Here is a 20,966-nt window from a genome sequence, read left to right on the forward strand (position 1 = left end):
TGAACGTCAAAAACGCGAGGGCCGCCTACGTTTCAAGAATTGTAACGTGAAGATGAGTTCCGCGTTTAGAAAGGGTTAGCTGACTTGTAACCTCTTCTGTGAAGCGTTGCAAGGACCATTGTTCAGTAATCCTCGCTTTAGCTATTGTGGGGTGTGAAAATCGTCAGATTGTAACTCTCACTGTTGATTGTAAAGACCACCGAATAGAGTTTTCATTAGTTGTCAGAAGTGTCATTGAATTGTAACTCTTCTCGATCTATGTGAAAAGTCCTCCATTTGCAGCTTTCATTTGTCGGCACGAAAGTGATCTGATTATAACTTTCATCATTAAAGCTTTGTGGGGATTAGCTATCTATTGTGATTTTTAGACAGCCTACACACCCTTTTTCGGCCAGGTGCAAACAATTAGGCGGAGTGCATATTTCACGATTTCATGAGCTATACCCCATGGTTTCTGACACATTTCGTCAGTTTTGATCCGTTTCGACTCCGCGCCAGAAATCTTTGCTGAATTCAATACCGATGATTTCATGAGCTGTAACTCGTGAATTTTGACCATTTTCTTCTGTTTTGGCCATGTGTCAGAAATGTCAAAACTGACGATTTCATAAGCTGTTGTCCGTATGATTTTAGACCATTTTGGTCAGTTCGACACCCCGTGTCAAAATATCTTTGCCGAATTAAAAACCGATGATTTCACGAGCTACAACACATGATTATTGACCCATCTCGTGCATTTAGTCCCGACAACAAATAATAGGCGGAGTTCAAATATCGCGATTTCATGGGTTATAACCCGTGGTTTTCTGATCGCTTCTGTCCATTTCGTCCAGGGAGAAATTTCATGGGTTATAACCCATTGTTCAAATTTCACGAGTTCCTGAGCTATAGGCAATGATTTTTCCCAACTTCGACGGTTTCATCCGACGGCAAATGACTCGGCGGAGTAAAATTTCACAATTTCGTGAGCTATAACCCATGAAATTTGTCTATTTACACCCCTTTTCAGCCCGATGGAAACAATTAGGCGGAGTGCATGATTTGCGATTTTGTGAGCTATAACCTATGGTTTCTGACACATTTTGTCAGTTTTGATTTGTTTCAACCCGACACCAAAAATCTTTGCTGAATTCAAAACCGACGATTTCATGAGCTGTAACCCGTGAATTTTGACCATTTTCTTCTGTTTTGGCCTGTTGTTAGAAATGTCAAAACCGACGATTTCATAAGCTATTATCCGTACGATTCTGACCATTTTGGTCTGTTCGACGCCCCCGTTTAAAAATATCTTTGTCGAATTCAAAACTGATGATTTCATGAGCTATAACACTATGATTATTGATCCGTCTCGTGTGTTTGGGCCCGACAACAAATAATTAGGTGGAGTTCAAATATCACGATTTCATGGGTTATAACCCATGGTTTTCCGAACGCTTCGGTCCGTTTCAACCTATGATTTTCCCTAACTTCGACGGTTTCTTCCGACGGCAAATGACTCGGTGGAGTTTCATTTTTGCGAGTGCTATAACCCACGAAATTTGTCGATTTGCACCCCTTTTCGACCCGGTACAAACAATTAGGCGGAGTGCATATTTTGCAACTTCGTGAGCTATAAACCATGGTTTCTTACACATTTCGTCAGTTTCGGTCCGTTTCGACTCGATGCCAGATCTTTTTGCTGAATTTAACACTGACGATTTCAGGAGTTGTAACTCGTGAATTTTAACCATTTTCTTCTGTTTCAGCAGGGTGTCCAAAATGTCAAAACCGGCGATTTTATGAGCTATTGTGTGTACAATTTTTGACCATTTTGGTCCGTTCGACACCCCGTGTAAAAACAACTTTGTCGAATTCAAAGCTGTTGATTTCACGAGCTATAACACATGATTATTGACCCATCTCGTGCGTTTGGTGCCGGCAAAAAATAATTAGGCGGAGTTCAAATATCAAGATTTCATGGGTTATAAACCACGGTTTTTCGACAGTTTCCTATTTCAACCCGGGCTTGATTTCATGGGTTATAACCTATTGTTCGAATTTCACAAGTTCATGAGCTATAAGCAACGATTTTCTCCAACTTTGACGGTTTCGTCCGACGACAAATGAACTATTGTCCATATGATTTCTAACCATTTTGGTCTGTTTGACACCCCGTATCAAAATATCTTTGCCAAATTCAAAACCGATGATTTCACGAGCTATAACACCCGTCTCGTGCATATGGTCCCGACAGCAAATAATTAGGCAGAGTTCAAATATCGCGATTTCAAGGGTTATAACCCATGGTTTTCTGATCGCTTCTGTCCGTTACGACCAGGGAGTAATTTCATGGATTATAACCCATTGTTCAAATTTCATGAGTTCATGAGCTATAGGAAACAATTTTTCCCCAACTTCGATGGTTTCATCCGACGGCAAATGACTCGATTGAGTAAAATTTCACAATTTTGTGAGCTATAACCCACAAAATTTGTCCATTTACACCCCTTTTTGGCCCGATGCAAACAATTAGACGGAGTGCATATTTTGCGATTTCGCGAGCTATAACCCATGGTTTCTGACACATTTTGTCAGTTTCGATTTGTTTCAACCCGGCGCTAGGATTTTTTGCTGAATTCAAAACTGACGATTTCATGAGTTGTAACCCTTTAATTTTGACCATTTTCTTCTATTTCAGCCGGGTGTCAAAAATGTCAAAACCGACGATTTCATGAGCTGTTGTACGTATGATTTCTAACAATTTTGGTTTGTTCGACACCTTGTGTAAAAAATATCTTTGCCGAATTTAAAACCGATGATTTCACTAGCTAAAACACATGATTATTGACCCATCTCGTGCATCTGGTCCCGATCGCAAATAATTAGGTGGAGTTCAAATATAACGATTTTATGGGTTATAAACCATGGTTTTCTGATCGCTTTTGTCCGTTTCAACCAGGGAGCAATTTCATGGGTTATAACCCATTGTTCCAATTTCATGAGTTTGTGAGCTATAGGCAACGATTGTTCCCTAACTTCGACGGTTTCGTCCGATGGCAAATGACTCGGCGGAGTACAATTTCACGATTTCATGAGCTATAACCCATAAAATTTGTCCATTTACATCCCTTTTCTGCCCGATGGAAACAATTAGGCGGAGTGCATATTTCACAATTTTGTGAGCTATAACCCATGGTTTCTGAGACATTTTGTCAGTTTTGGTTTGTCTTGACCCGACGCCAAAAATCTTTGTCGAAACAAAAACCGACGATTTCATGCTCTGTAACCCATGAATTTTGACCATTTTCTTCTGTTCGGCCGGGTGTCAAAAATGTCAAAACAAACGACTTCTTTAGTTGTTGTCCATACGATTTCTGACCATTTTGGTTAGTTCGATTCCTCGTGTAAAGATATCTTTGCTGAAATCAAAACCGATGATTTCACGAGCTATAACACATGATTATTGATCCGTCTCGTGCATTTGGTCCTGACAGCAAATAATTTGGCGGAGTTCAAATATCGCGATTTCATGGGTTATAGCCCATGGTTTTCCGATCGCTTCTGTTCGTTTCGATTAGGGAGCAATTTCGTGGGTTATAACCCATTGTTCAAATTTCTTGAGTTCATGAGCTATAGGCAACGATTTTCCCCAACTTCGATGGTTTCATCCGACGGCAAATGACCCGGCGGAGTAAATTTTCACAATTTCGTGAGCTATAACCCACGAAATTTATCCATTTACAGCCTTTTTGGTCCGATGCAAACAATTAGGCGGAGTGCATATTTTGCGATTACGTGAGCTATATAATCCATGGTTTCTGACACATTTGTTAGTTTCGATTTGTTTCAACTCGGTGCCAGAAATCTTTGCTGAATTCAAAACTGACGATTTCATGAGCTGTAACCTATGAATATTGACAATTTTCTTCTATTTCGGCCAGGTGTCTGAAATGTCGAAACTGACGATTTAATGAGCTGTTGTCCGTATGATTTCTAACCATTTTGGTCAGTTCGACACCCCGTGTAAAAAATATCTTTGCCAAACTCAAAACCGATGATTTCACGAGCTATAACACGTCATTAATGACCCATCTCGTGCGTTTGAGCCCAACATCAAATAATTAGGCAGAGTTCAAATATCGCGATTTCATGGGTTATAACCCATGGTTTTTCGACCGCTTCGGTCCGTTTTAACCCAGGTGTGATTTCATGTGTTATAACCCATTGTTCGAATTTCACAAGTTCGTGAGCAATAGGCAACGATTTTTCTCCAACTTCTACGGTTTCGTCCGACGACAAATGACTCGACGGAGTAAAATTTCATGATTTCGTGAGCTATAATCCACAAAAATTTTCCATTTACAGCCCATTTCGGCCCAATGGAAACAATTAGGCGAAGTGCATATTTCGTAATTATGTGAGCTATAACCTATGGTTTCTGACACATTTTGTCCGTTTCGGTTTGTTTTGACCTTGTGCCAGAAATCTTTGCTGAATCCAAAATCGACGACTTCATGAGCTATAACCCATGAATTTTGACCATTTTCTTCTATTTTATTTGGGTGTCTGAAATGTCAAAACCAACGATTTCATGAGCTGTTGTCCGTATGATTTCTGACCAATTTGGCCTGTCCGACGCCCCGTGTAAAAATATATTTGCTGAATTCAAAACTGATGATTTCATGAGCTATAACACGTGATTATTGACCCATCTCGTGCATTTGGGTCTAATAACAAATAATTAGGCGGAGTTCAAATATCGCGATTTCATGGGTTATAACCCATGGTTTTCGACCGCTTCGGTCTGTTTCAACCCAGGCGTGATTTCATGTGTTATAACCCATTGTTTGAATTTCTCAAGTTCGTGAGCTATAGGCAACGATTTTCCCAACTCCGACGGTTTCGTCCAACGACAAATGACTCCGCAGGGTTTCACGATTTCATGAGCTATAACCCATGAAATTTGTCCATATCCACCCCTTTTCGGCCTGGTGCAAACAATTAGGCGGAGTGCATATTTCATGATTTCTTGAGCTATAACCTATGGTTTATGACACATTTCGTCAGTTTCGATCCATTTTGACTCGACGCAAGAAATCTTTGTCGAATTCTATACCGACGATTTCATGAGCTGTAACCCGTGAATTTTGACAATTTTCTTCTGTTTTGGCCGAGTGTCTGAAATGTCAAAATCGATGATTTCATGAGATGTTGTCCATACGATTTCTGACCATTTTGGTCTGTTCGACACCCCATGTCAAAATATCTTTTCCGAATTCAAAACTGATGATTTCACGAGCTATAACACATGATTATTGACCAATCTCGTGCATTTGGTCCTGACAACAAATAATTAGGTGGAGTTCAAATATCGCGATTTCATGGGTTATAAACCATTGTTTTCTGATCGCTTTTGTCCGTTTTGTGCAGGGAGCAATTTCATGGGTTATAACCCATTATTCAAATTTCACGAGTTCCTGAGCTATAGGCAACGATTTTTCCCCAACTTCGACGGTTTCATCCGACGACAAATGACTCGGCGGAGTAAAATTTCACAATTTCGTGAGCTATGACCCACAAAATTTATCCATTTACACCCCTTTTTGGCCCGATGGAAACAATTAGGCGGAGTGCATATTACGCGATTTCGTGAGCTATAACCCATGGTTTCTGTCACATTTTATCAGTTTCGATTTGTTTTAACCCGGCGCAAGAAATCTTTGCTGAATTCAAAACCGACGATTTCATGAACTATAACTCGTGAATTTTGACTATTTTCTTCTGTTTCGGTCAGGTGTCGGAAATGTCAAAACCGACAATTTCATAAGCTATTCTCTGTATGATTTCTGACCATTTTGGTCTGTTCGATGCCCTGTTTAAAAATATATTTGTAGAATTCAAAACTGATGATTTCGTGAGCTATAACATGTGATTATTGACCTATCTCGTGCGTCGGGGCCCCACAACAAATAATTAGGCGGAGTTAAAATATCGCGATTTCTTGGGTTATAACCCACGGTTTTCTGACCGCTTTGGTCCATTTCAACCATGGCGTGATTTCATGTATTATAACCCATTGTTCGAATTTCATTAGTTCGTGAGCTATAGGTAACGATTTTTCCCAAACTTCTATGGTGTCATCCGACGACAAATGTCTCGGGGGAGTAAAATTTCACGATTTCGTCAGCTATAACCCACGAAATTTGTCCATTTATACCTCTTTTCGGCCCGATGGAAACAATTAGGCAGAGTGCATATTTTGCAATTTTGTGAGCTATAACCCATGGTTTCTGACACATTTTGTCAGTTTCGTTTTGTTTTGACCCGGTACCAGAAATTTTTTACAAATCTAAAACCGACGATTACATGAGCTGTAACCCATAAATTTTGACCATTTTCTTCTGTTTTTGCTGGGTGTCGGAAATGTCGAAGCAGACGATTTCATGAGTTGTTGTCCATATGATTTCTGACCATTTTGGTCTGTTCAACACCCCATGTAAAAATATCTTTGCCGAATTCAAAACCAATTATTTCATGAGCTATAACACGTGATTATTGACCCTTCTCGTTCGTTTGGGCCCAACAACAAATAATTAGGCGGAGTTCAAATATCGTGATTTCATGGGTTTTAACTCATGGTTTTCTGACAGTTTCGGTCCGTTTCAACCCAGGCATGATTTGATGTGTTATAACCGATTGTTTGAATTACACGAGTTCGTGAGCTATAGGCAACGCTTTTTCCCCAACTTCGACGGTTTCATCCAACGGCAAATGAGTCGACGAAGTTTCACAATTTCGTGAGTTATAACCCACGAAATTGTCCATTTCCACCCCTTTTCGGCTAGGTGCAAACAATTAGGTGGAGTGCATATTTCGCGATTTCGTGAGCTATAACTCATGGTTTCTGACACATTTCATTAGTTTTGGTCCGTTTTGACTCGGCGCCAGAAATCTTTGCCGAATTCAATACCAACGATTTCATGAGCTGTAACCCGTTAATTTTAACCATTTTCTTCTGTTTCGGCCAGATGTCAGAAATTTCAAAACCGATGATATCATGAGCTGTTGTCCGTATGGTTTTAGACGATTTCAAAAATGTCAAAACCGTGTCAAAATATCTTTGCCGAATTGAAAACCAATTATTTCACGAGCTATAACACATGATTATTGACCCATCTCGTGCATTTGGTCCCAATAGTAAATAATTAGACGGAGTTCAAATATCACGATTTAACGGGTTATAACCCATGGTTTTCTGATCACTTTTGTCCATTTTGACCAGATACAATTTCATGGGTTATAACCCATTGTTCAAATTTCACGACTTCCTGAGCTATAGGCAATGATTTTTCCCCAACTTTGACGGTTTCATCCGACGACAAATGACTCGGCATATTAAAATTTTACAATTTCGTGAGCTGTAACCCATGAAATTTGTCCATTTACACCCCTTTTCAGCCCGATGGAAACAAGTAGGCGGAGTGCATATTTCACGATTTCGTGAGCTATACCCATGGTTTCTAACACATTTTGTCAGTTTCGATTTGTTTCAACCTGGCGCCAAAAATCTTTGCTGAATTCAAAACCGACGATTTGATGAGCTGTATCCCGTGAATTTTTGCCATTTTCTTCTATTTCGACCGGGTGTTGGAAATGTCAAAATCGATGATTTCATAAGCTATTATCCGTACGATTCTAACCATTTTGGTCTGTTCGATGCCCCGTTTAAAAATATCTTTGCCGAATTCAAAACTGATGATTTCATGAGCTATAACACGGTGATTATTGATCCATCTCGTGTGTTTGGGTCCGACAAAAAATAATTAGGCGGAGTTCAAATATCACGATTTCATGGGTTATAACTAATGGTTTGCCGATCGCTTTGGTCCGTTTCAACCCTGGCGTGATTTTATGTATTATAACCCATTATTCGAATTTCACGAGTTTGTGAGCTATAGGCAACGATTTTCCCCAACTTTGATAGTTTCGTCTGACGGCAAATGACTCGGCAGAGTTTCACGATTTTGTGAGCTATAACCCACGAAAGTTATCGATTTCCACCCCTTTTTGGCCCAGTACAAACAATTAGGTGGAGTGCATATTTTGCAATTTCGTGAGCTATAACCCATTGTTTCTGACACATTTCGTCAGTTTTGGTCCGTTTCGATTCGGCGCCAGAAATCTTTGCCGAATTTAATACCGATGATTTCATGAGTTGTAACCCGTGAATTTTAACCATTTTTTCTGTTTCAGCCAGGTGTCCGAAATGTCAAAATCGACGATTTTATAAGCTATTGTCTGTATGATTTCTGACCATTTTGGTCTGTTCGACGTTCCCTGTAAAAACAGCTTTACCGAATTCAAAACTAATGATTTCACGAGCTATAACACGTGATTATTGACCCATCTCGTGCGTTTGGGGCTGGCAAAAAATAATTAGGTGGCGTTCAAATATCTCGATTTCATTGGTTATAACCCATGGTTTTTCGACCGTTTGGGCCTGTTTCAACCCGGACGTGATTTCATGGGTTATAACCCATTGTTCGAATTTCACAAGTTCGTGAGCTATAGGTAACAATTTCCCCAACTTCGACGATTTCATCCGACGACAAATGACTTGGCGGAGTAAAATTTCACGATTTCGTGAGCCCCACAAAATTTGTCCATTTATACCCCTTTTCGGCCCGATGAAAATAATTTGGCGGATTACATATTTCATAATTTTGTGAGCTATAACCCATGGCTTCTGACACATTTTATCAGTTTCGGTTTGTTTTGACCCGGTGCCAGAAATCTTTGCTGAATTCAAAACCGGCAATTTAATAAGCTGTAACCCACAAATTTTGACCATTTTCTTTTGTTTCGACCTGGTGTCGGAAATTTCGAAATAGACGATTTCATGAGTTGTTGTCCATACAATTTCTGACTATTTTGGTCTGTTTGACACGCAGTGTAAAAATATCTTTGCCGAATTCAAAACTGATGATTTCATGAGCTATATAACACATGATTATTGACCCATATCGTGCGTTTAGGCCCAACAACAAATAATTAGGCGGAGTTCAAATATCACGATTTCTTGGGTTATAACCCAAGGTTTTCCGACCGCTTCGGACCATTTCAACCCAGGCGCGATTTCATGTGTTATAACCCATTGTTCGAATTTTACGAGTTCGTGAGCTATAGGCAACGATTTTTCCCCAACTTCGACGGCTTCGTCCAACGGCAAATGACCCGGCGGAGTTTCACGATTTTATGAGTTATAACCCACGAAATTTGTCCATTTCCACCCCTTTTCGGCTAGGAGCAAACAATTAGGCAGAGTGCATATTTCGCGATTTCGTGAGCTATAACACATGGTTTCTGACACATTTCGTCATATTCGGTCAGTTTCGACTCGGCACCGGAACTCTTTATCGAATTCAATACCGAAGATTTCATGAGCTGTAATCCATGAATTTTGAAAATTTTCTTCTGTTTCGGTCGGGTGTCAGAAATGTCAAAACAGACGATTTCAAAAGCTCTTGTCCGTATAATTTCTGACAATTTTGGTCTGTTCGACACCTCGTGTCAAAATATCTTTGACGAATTCAAAACCATTGATTTCACGAGCTATAACACGAGATTATTGACCCATCTCGTGCATTTGGTCCCGATAACAAATAGTTAAGCGGAGTTTAAATAACGCGATTTTATGGGTTATAACCCATGGTTTTCTGATTGCTTTTGTCCGTTTCGACTAGGGAGCAATTTCATGGGTTATAACCCATTGTTCAAATTTCATGAGTTTGCAAGCTATAGGCAACGATTTTTCCCAAACTTGGACGGTTTCATCTGACAACAAATGACTCGGCGGAGTAAAATTTCACAATTTTGTGAGCAATAACCCACAAAATTTATCCATTTACACCCCTTTTCTGCCCGATGAAAACAATTAGCAGGAGTGCGTATTTCATGATTTCGTGAGCTATAACTCATGGTTTTTGACACATTTTGTCTTTTTCGATTTGTTTCAACCCGGCGCCAAAAATCTTTGCTGAATTCAAAACCAAAGATTTCAAGAGCTGTAACCCGTGAATTTTGACCATTTTCTTCTGTTTCAGCCGGGTGTTGGAAATGTCAAAACCGACGATTTCATAAGCTATTATCCGTACGATTCTGACCATTTTTGTCTGTTCGACACCCTGTTTAAAAAATCTTTGTCGAATTCAAAACTAATGATTTCATGAACTATAACACGGTGATTATTGATCCATCTCATGTGTTTGGGCCCGACATCAAATAATTAGGCGGAGTTCAAATATCACGATTTCATGGGTAATAACTCATTTTTTTCCGACCGCTTCGGTCCGTTTCAACCCTGGCGCGATTTCATGAGATATTGTCCATACGATTTCTGACCATTTTGGTCTGTTCGAAGCCTCGTTTAAAAACAACTTTGCCGAATTCAAAACCGAAGATTTCACGAGGTATAACACGTGATTATTGAGCCATCTCTTGCGTTTGGGGCCAACAGAAAATAATTAGGCGGAGTTCAAATATCATGATTTCGTGGGTTATAACCCATGGTTTTCCGACCATTTCGGTCTGTTTCAACGCGGGTGTGATTTCATGGGTTATAACCCATTATTCGAATTTCATAAGTTTGCAAGCTATAGGTAACAAAATTTCCCCAACTTCGACGGTTTCGTCCAACGGCAAATGACTCGGTGGAGTAAAATTTCACGATTTTGTGTGCTATAACCCACAAAATTTGTCCATCTACACCCCTTTTTCGACCCGATGGAAACAATTAGGCGAAGTGCATATGTCGCAATTTTGTGAGCTATGACCCATGGTTTCTGACACATTTGTCAGTTTTAGTTTGTTTTGACCCGACGCCAGAAATCTTTGGCGAATCCAAAACTAACGATTTCATGAGCTGTAACCCATGAATTTTGACCATTTTTTTTGTTTCAGGCCGGTTGCCCAAAATTTCAAAACAGACGATTTCATGAGTTGTTGTCCATACGATTTCTGACCATTTTGGTCTGTTCGATGCCTGATAATCACATTTTATTACAATTTTATACTCTCATTATCTATTTTATATGAATAAATATACCACTAATAATCACATTTTATTACAATTTTATACTCTCATTATCTATTTTATATGAATAAATATACCACTAATAATTATTTTTATCTTTAAATGCAGGTTAATGAAGAATAAATCTCAAACTCTCATCTCTCAACAAAAACCCATTCATTGGAAAATCAATTGCCAAATTATCCAAAAGCCCAAAGCTAAAAAGAAGAAGAAATGGCAAAGCCCAAAAGCCCAAGTCCAAGAACAAGAGAAAAGCTCGGACAACAACAGGAGATACCCGTATCGATGCCCGCGTCGATAACCGTATCGATGCCCGCGTCGATACCCGTATCGATGCCCGCGCATCGATACCCGTATCGATGCGCGTACAGTTTGTTACGAATTAAGGGCTGAAATTTATTATTTTTGGATAAGATTTCAATCCAATGTCTCTCATTCACTGATGTTTACTATAAATAGGGGTAGAGAGTGAGGGGTTAGAGGTGTGAAAAATTTTATAACTCCATTTGGAGAGGAGAGTTACTCTTAATTGAGAAGGCCTTCCAAATTTGTAACTTTTGTTACAATTAATAAAAATAATTTTTTCTCTACTTTAAAATTTTCTTCTCTCCTCTTTGTTGAATGATGAGGATGGAGATGAAGAGCAATTTGAAGGTTTGTATTTTTTTATTTTCCTCTTTTATTTCTTTTTAGTAATTTTTTTATTATTGCTTATTAGTTAGATTTACATTCATGCTTGTAGTGTAGATTTATTTTCTTATTTTTTTATTTCTTTTTGCACTTTAATTTGTAGAGTAGATTTATTTTCTTGCATTTAATTTTTGCAATTTATTTTGTAGTTTAGATTTTAATTCTTTGTAGTTAGATTTATTTCTTATTCATAGTTTAGATTTTTCTTTTCTTTTTATTTTTGTAATTAGTTGATTTTCTTCTTTCTTTTATTTCTTAAGATGTGAAATTAACTCTTGTAGGAATCTTAGAATTGTATGAAACTAGTCTAATTTCCTTTATATTCTATGAATTATTCTCTTGCACTTAAAATATTCATGTTTAGGATAATCAACGAGAAAACTAATTGGTAGAAGAAGAATTTGATAATCTATACTTATCTTAAATGGTTTGATAGGTTATGCTTATGAATTTTAGGATTACTATCTTGTTATTGTTCTTATCATGAATAGTAATTTTGACTTAGATGATAATTTGATAGGTTATACTTTCCTTAAATGGTTTGATAGTCTATGCTTAATAAATCTAGGTTAAAATATGATAAAAAGAGAATAGTTTGTATTTTATAATTGAGATTAGCTAGTGGATTCAATTCTAGATTTCTCATATCTTTAATTGAATCCTCCATCTTTTGTTTTCTTGATTTTTCTCTTTTTATTCTTGCTTTTATTTTATTCTTTGATTCTTTCTTCTCTTCTCTAAAATTTAATTTATTGTTACTTGCATATATTCACAACAATCACTCTCACTCATCATAACTCTCACACTTATTCTTTAATCCTATTTTGTCACGCACACAACATAAGAACCAATTCTAATAATCTCTTAAAATCATCTTCCTCGTGGGATCGATAATTTTTTATACTATAACTTGATCAATTGTGCACTTGTAATTTTGGTACATAATTATGCCGCATTAAGTTTTTGGTGCTGTTGTCGGGGAGGGTGCTTAAATAGGATTTTATTATTTTAGTTCTTTAACTTGTGTGTTTTCTTGTGAAGGATCCGCTTGGAGCTTAAAAATCTTGGATTGAAGATCAAGAACTTGGAGAATTGCTTTTGGGTAAGTCTTTTTTCTAGCGTTTTTAATTCCACCCTTTTTAGTTAGCTTCACAATTAGAGACAATTAGGATTTAAAAAAGAAGAAATTTTATTTTTGTTGACCATAATAAAATTCACCTTTCACTTGAACATTAACTAACAAGATAATAAATTCGATTTTATTTTTGTTGACCATAATAAAATTCACCTTTCACTTGAACATTAACTAACAAGATAATAAATTCAAACAAGAGCTCTCTTCTCACATTTAGATAATAAATTCAAACAAGAGCTCTCTTCTCACATTTGATTGTTGTTGACCATAATTTAAAAAAAAGATATTTTTCCATCTTTTTTAGTCGCTTTTAATTTCTAGGGTTGCATTTCATATAGTTTGTAGGAATTCACCAAAGTGATTGTAGCACTTGATTTGGCACATACTTAAAACATTCTTAAGGACAAAACCCCATAATCAAGATAAGAAAAAGGATTTCATCACCCTTTTCTTAGCCCACAAATCACTAATTCCTCACTTCATAAACCCAAGCCTCCTAAAACTCATTAGACGTTGGCCCCAAGGACTCGAGCTCAATAAGGAACAAGAAATCCTTAAGTGAACCGGTTTAAGTTTTCTCAGATTAGTTGGTATCTAAGTCAAGGTTTAGGGGTTGCGTAAAGCGCTCCGTAAGGAACGAGGTACTTAATTGATCTCTGATCACCCTCTAGTATTATCCTTACCTGGCTAACTACCTGGGTAAAACTTTAATCTTTTCACTGTAAGAGTTTTTGGTTAGGAGCTGGTCTAGTTGAGTTAGGCTAAACCCTAGAATTAGAGTGATTGAAAAGTGATTGCTTTGATTTGTTAGGTTTTCTCTATCTTTTTCTTTAAAAAAACTAATTTTCTTTCTTTCCTTAAAAAAATATAAAAATAAAAATAAAAATAAATTGTTTTGGTGTATGCAAACTTGGGTTAGGGATAATTCTTATCGTTTAATCCGTGTTGAACCAATCCAAGAAATGGCAAATCAACCCGTTCTCCAGGATATGTGTTACCCCACCAGAAATGCAATTCCTTCATGCATAAGACTCCCCGAAGCAAATGGAGCAAATTTCGAGCTTAGACCGTATTACATAAACATGCTTCCCAAATTCCTTGGAAATGAAACAGAAGATGCATATATTTTTATTTCGTAATTTGAGGAAGTGTGTATTATGATTAAAATGAGAGAATTAACTGAAGATGCGATTAAGCTTAGATTTATTCTATTTGCTCTTAAGGATAAAGCTAAAAAATGGCTGTACAGCTTACCGACAAATTCCATCTCAACTTGGGATGAATTTGTCACCGTTTTTCTTAAAAAAATTTCCCTATTCACAAAATGGTAAAGCTCAGGAACATCATTCAAAACTTCAAAATTATCTCGGGAGAGCCATTCTGGAAATATTTTGACCGATTCAAAGATCTTTTAATCAAATGTCCTCATTATGGTCTAGAAAAATGGCGATTGTGCCAAGTCATATATGAAGGATTGGACTATTATTCAAAAACATCTTTAGAATCGATGTGTCAGGGAGATTTTATGAGGAAGAACGCAGATGAAGCTTGGGAATTCCTAGAGAGTCTATCCGATAAAACAATGCAGTGGGAAAACTGTGACCCAATCTAAGTCTAGTGGTCTTTTCCTGGAGTCAAACATTGCTTCTGAAGTGAAGATGGCGACAATTATGCGGAGGTTAGAAGCCTTAGAAATTAACGAACGAGCTCCAGTTCAAATCAATCATGTTTCTGCCCCGAGTTATCATAACTGTCAGTCTCCTACCCACGTTTCAGAGGAATGCCCTCTCCTAGGAAACAACCATGCATTAGAACAGATGAACGCTGCATTCCAGCATCCTGAAAATGATCCATTTTCTCCAACCTACAATCCAGGTTGGAGAAATCATCCCAACTTTGCATGGAATCAAGAAAATTCTCCCTGAAATCAAAACTTCATTCCCGCGTCGAACCAACAATTCCCTAGGGGAAATACTGTTCCGTTCAACTCACCAAACAATTTCCAACAAGCTAACCCAGTTTTTCTAACCCAACATCCTCATCCTCACCAGCCTACAAATCCTTCAAATTCTGAACATGACAAATGTTTAAGTGTATTAGAAAAGGGTTTAGAAGCTATGACCAAAGCTTCTACACAAAGTACTAACATGTTGACCCAGTCATCCACCACTCTAAATTCCTTCATGCAAACAACCGGCCAAGTGCTCAACTCAAACACTCAAGCCATAGCCCGGTTAGAAACCCAACTTGGGCAACTAGCCACTGCCGTGAGCGAAAGAGAGAAAAGAAAATTCCCAAGTCAACCTGTTACAAACCCTAAAGACAATGGATCCAATTCAAACCATCCAGCTCATGTGAATGCAGTTCACACACTGTGATCAGGAAAACAAATAGACAACCAAGTTAGAATGCCACCAGATCAAACCCCTTCTCCCATCCAACACACTCCTTCCGATGAAGTAATTTCTTCCGATGACCAAAACGCTGAACATGAGATTGAGCCTGATCTAGATAGGTATAGGCCCGTTGCCCCCTTTTCAGATAGACTCAAACCTAGGAAAAACTCCCCGCAGGTTGAGAAAATCCTAGAAACATTTAAACAGGTCAAGATCAACATCCCTCTCCTAGATGCAATCGAACAAATCCCCTCTTATGCAAAGTTCTTGAAGGACTTATGCACTAAGAAAAGAACCACCAATGTCCCCAAGAAAGTCTTCTTAGCTGCCAACCTCAGTGAAATTTTTTCAAAACTCATGCCGTTAAAATACAAGGACCCTGGTTGTCCTGCAATTCCATGCGTCATAGGTAACACTCACATTGATAAGGTACTTCTAGACTTGGGAGCCAGCGTCAACCTCCTTCCTTATTCAGTCTATCAACAGCTAGGTGTAGGAGAACTTAAACCGATAAGATGCACTCTACAGTTACTTGATAGATCTGTAAAAATTCCTAAAGGAGAGGTAGAGGATGTTCTGATCAAAGTTGGAGAGTTTATTTTCCCTGTTGATTTTATTGTCTTGGAAACACAGCCCGTTTCCAATCTCAAAAGTCAAATCCCCGTCATTCTAGGAAGACCGTTCTTAGCCACCTCAAATGCTTTGATAAACTGTAGAACCGGTCAGATGAAACTATCTTTTGGGAATATGACTGTTGACCTCAATATCTTCAACCTAGGAAGGCAGCCTAGTGATCCATCTGATCAACCAATGGAAGTGAATTTCATTCAGGAAATATCAAGTGAGCAACAAGAGGGAGAGTGTGAGTCAGATTCAAGTGCATCTGACTTAATGATTGAGGAGTTTTCTGATGACGAACTAGAGTTAGATCTGCTGGTCAATCATGTTTCTATTGTTGGCTGGCAACGAGAACCTTTGGAGATAGAACCCCGAGTCCAGCTTCGCCCATCTGTGGAGGAGCCCCCTAAGTTAGAGCTCAAACATCTACCTGAAAATCTAGAGTATGCCTACTTAGGGGAGAACGAGTCTTTACCAGTTATCATTTCTTCTGATTTGACTACTGGTCAAAAGGAAGCTCTCTTAGATGTTTTAAGAGAGAATAGGAAAGCCATTGGATGGACCATGGCTGATATCAAAGGGATTAGTCCAACCATTGTTCAACACCGAATCCATTTGATAGATGACGCTAAACCTACTAGAGATCCTCAATGTAGGTTAAACCCAGTGATGAAAGAAGCCGTTAGGAAAGACATTCTGAAATATCTCGATCATGAGATCAAAGAAGCCGTTAGGAAAGACATTCTGAAATATCTCGATCATGAGATCATTTATCCCATTTCTGATAGTTCATGGGTGAGTCCGGTCCAAGTTGTTCCAAAGAAATCTGGGATCACCATGATCCAAAATGAGGCTAATGAGCTGATTCCCAATCGAATCCAAACTAGATGGTGAGTTTGTATTGACTACAAAAAACTCAACTTAGCCATTCGGAAAGATCACTTACCTCTTCCTTTCATTGACCAAATGTTAGAGCGTTTAGCAGGACATGAGTTCTATTGTTTCCTGGATGGATATTCAGGTTACAATCAAATCCCTATCGCTCCAGAAGATCAGGAGAAAACCACCTTCGCTTGCCCGTATGGAACATTTGCATATCGATGCATGCCTTTTGGCCTGTGCAACGCACCAGCCACATTCCAACGTTGCATGATCAGTATTTTTTCCGACATGGTAGAGAGATTTCTTGAAATTTTTATGGATGACTTTTTCTTTTTTGGTGACACATTTTCCTAATGTTTGCATCATCTTAAACTAGTCCTAGAACGGTGTAGGGAGAAAAATCTGACTCTCAATTGGGAGAAATGTCATTTCATAGTCAAACAAGGCATTGTCTTAGGACATGTAGTTTCCAATAGGGGAATCGAAGTGGATAGGGCTAAGATAGATCTCATTTCCAATCTCCCTCCTCCTAAAACTGTCAAAGATGTCAGATCATTTCTTGGCCATGCTGGTTTTTACCGACGTTTCATCAAGGATTTTAGCAAAATTGCTAGACCCTTGACCAATCTCTTAGCCAAGGATACATCATTTGTTTTCTCTCCCGACTACCTCAAAGCTTTTGAATATCTGAAAAAGGAGCTGACCACAGCTCCTATCATTCATGCACTGGATTGGACCTTACCCTTCGAACTGATGTGTGATGCATCTGATTCTGCGATTGGTGCTGTTTTAGGACAACGGTTTGATGGAAAACTGCATGTGATCTACTACGCTAGTAGGACTCTGAATGATGCCCAGCAAAATTACTCTGTCATAGAAAAAGAGTTTTTAGCTGTAGTCTTCACCTTAAAAAAATTCAGTTCCTACCTCATCGGTTCCTTAACCAAAGTTTTCACAGATCATGCCGCACATAAGTATCTTTTGACCAAAAAGGATGCTAAAGCACGGCTCATTAGATGGATTCTCCTACTTCAAGAGTTTGACATCCAAATTCTTGATAGAAGGGGAACAAAGAACCCCGTAGCAGATCACCTCTCTCGATTCCCAAATGCACCAACATCAACCGTCCCGATCAATAAACATTTTTCAGATGAACAACTCCTAGAAATCCAATCTGTTCCATGGTTCGCCGACATTGTGAATTACATAGTTATGAACTACATCCCTTCTCATTGGTCCAAATAGGATAAATCCCGTTTTCTCTCCCAAGTAAAATACTTTTACTGGGATGATCCATATCTATTCAAATACTACCCGGATCAGATTTTTAGGAGGTGTGTTCCCACTGAAGAAACTAGGAGTGTTCTTTTCTTTTGTCATGAGCAAGCATGTGGAGGCCACTTTGGCCCAAGAAAAATAGCTAAAAAAATTCCCCAATCTGGGCTATACTGGTCCACTCTTTTCAAGGATTCATTCGAGTTTTACAAAACCTGTAACCGCTGTCAGCTTTTAGGGAATGTCACTGGAAGAAATATGATGTCCTTACAACTCATCTTATCCGTTGAACTTTTTGATCTGTGGGGTATCGATTTCATGGGACCATTTTCAAATTCCTTTTGAAATATTTACATTCTAGTAGCCATTGAATACATGTCAAAATGGGTTGAGGCGGTAGCTTGCAAAACTAATGACAACAAGGTTGTTGTCAAGTTTTTGAAAGAGAACATTTTTGCACGGTTTGGAGTATCCCGAGCGATCATCAGTGATAACGGTACACATTTCTGTAACCGTTCTTTTGAAGCTTTAATGAGGAAATATTCAATCACACATAAATTGTCAACTCCTTATCACCCCCAAACCAGTGGACAAGTAGAGGTCACAAACAGGCATATCAAACAAATCTTAGAAAAAATAGTTAATCATAACAGAAAAGATTGGCCTGTAAAATTATGTGATGCTCTGTGGGCATATAGAATAGCTTTCAAGGCTAATTTGGGGATGTCACCATACAGACTAGTATTTGGGAAAGCTTGCCACCTACCAGTGGAGTTGGAGCATCGAGCAATGTGGGCGATAAAACAGTTAAATTTTGACTTTGACTCAGCAGGTAAGAACATATTGCTCCAAATAAATGAGTTGGAAAAAATTCGAAATGATGCATATATAAACTCAAAAATTTACAAAGAAAAAACCAAGATTTTTCATGACAAATCAATTTTACGAAAAAAATTTCTCTCCAGGACAGGATTTTCATGACAAATCAATTTTACGAAAAAAATTTCTCTCCAGGACAGAAAGTTTTATTGTACAATTCAAAATTACATCTTTTTCCTGGAAAATCTCCAGGACAGAAAGTTTTATTGTACAATTCAAAATTACATCTTTTTCCTGGAAAATTGAGATCAAGATGAACAGGTCCATTTTTTGTCAAACAAGTTTTTTCGCATGGGGCTGTCAAGATAGAAAATCCTAAAAATGGTAATATTTTTAAAATAAATGGTCAACGTCTAAAACCATTTTTAGAATTTTCTACGCTCGGAGAGGAAGAGGTGTTGGTTCTTCATAAACCTTATTATCTGTAAAAAAAAAATAATAAAAATAAAATGATAAAAAAATAATTATAATTTTTCTCTCTTATTTGATTTCTTCATCCTCATACTAACAGTAATTGCAGATCCTTAGCATCATTGTCGACCGAACAAATGTAAGTTTTTCAATTTTTATCTACTTTACTTTGTGCATGAACGAATTTGCATTGAGGACAATGCAAAATTTAGGTGTGGGGGTGGGAAGTACATATTTTCCTCTTTATTTTATCCTTTTGTTGCTTTTTTGACATAATTTTTGTTTAAAAAAATAAAAAATATATAAAAATATTGTCACTTGCCAAATTAATAGAGTTAGTAATAATTGATTTAATTGATAGATTTTAAAATTTCTAATTCCTAGTTAGTGATATACTCAAGTTCACCTTTTACGATAACTCCAAATAAGATTCTTAAGAAATGATTTTTCAATTAATATACTTTACTTAAGTCTTACCTTAGAATTTTAATTAAAAATAATGAAATTTTTGCATGCTTAACTTAGAGTTGAAAATATTTTTTTTAAGTTATCTTGATTTACACATTTTTTTTCAGACTATATATACTTACACATATATATATATATTAAAAAAACTAACCTTATAAAGAAGAGTGCGAAAAATAGGCACCAAAAAGAAAAAAAACTCTTGAATTCAAGGTGATTCTATCTTATAAAGCCTAAGTTGACTGAGTAATTAAGCCCAATGAGTATCTCTCTACTTAATGATCTAAGCCCAATTGGATTGGGATTCATTGGTCCAAAACTCGTTAAATGGTCACTTAGAAAGCCCGTTAAAATAGAAAACAATCACCAAGAATTAGAGAGTGAATAAAAAAAAATATATATATAACACTAACCATTTTATATATATATATATATTGTTATTTTGTATATATGGTCTTGAAAAACAATTTTTGCTCAAGAGACTTGAAAGTTATTTAAAACAAAGAGTTTGCATGTTCTTTTCAAAACTTTTAAATTAAATCTCTAAGATTTGACTTGGTTCTGTATTGCTATAATGAAAAAGATTTTCTAAGAGATTTACATTGGAATTAAATATAAAAACGTTTTCTTGATTATTAACTAGCTTCAATTAGAATGTCTAAATATATCAAGGAAAATTAGTTATTTACTAACTTATTTAACTTGGCAAGTTGACCAAATTTTGTGGGTATATTTACTACAAACCCTCACGAGACTACAACTCGTCCACTAGGGTAACCTTGGGATTTAAAGGCTTGTTGTATACGCTAAATACATCCGCGATTCCTGCGAAAGAGAGTTAGAATTTTCTTTTTATTTTCTTTGCTAGAGGACTAACAAAAGTTTAGGTGTGGGGGTATTTGATAATCATATTTTATTATAATTTTATACCCTTATTATCTATTTTATATGAATAAATATGCCACTAATAATTGTTTTTATCTTTAAATGCAGGTTAATGAAGAATAAATCTCAAACTCTCATCTCTCAACAAAAACCCCTTGAATAAATGAAGAAATAAAGTAAAGAAGCCCATTGGAAAATCAATTGCCAAATTATCCAAAAGACCAAGGCTAAAAATAAGAAGAAATGGCAAAGCCCAAAA

Source organism: Asparagus officinalis, chromosome 2, assembly GCF_001876935.1.
Source record: "Asparagus officinalis chromosome 2, Aspof.V1, whole genome shotgun sequence".
Lineage (NCBI taxonomy): Eukaryota > Viridiplantae > Streptophyta > Magnoliopsida > Asparagales > Asparagaceae > Asparagus > Asparagus officinalis.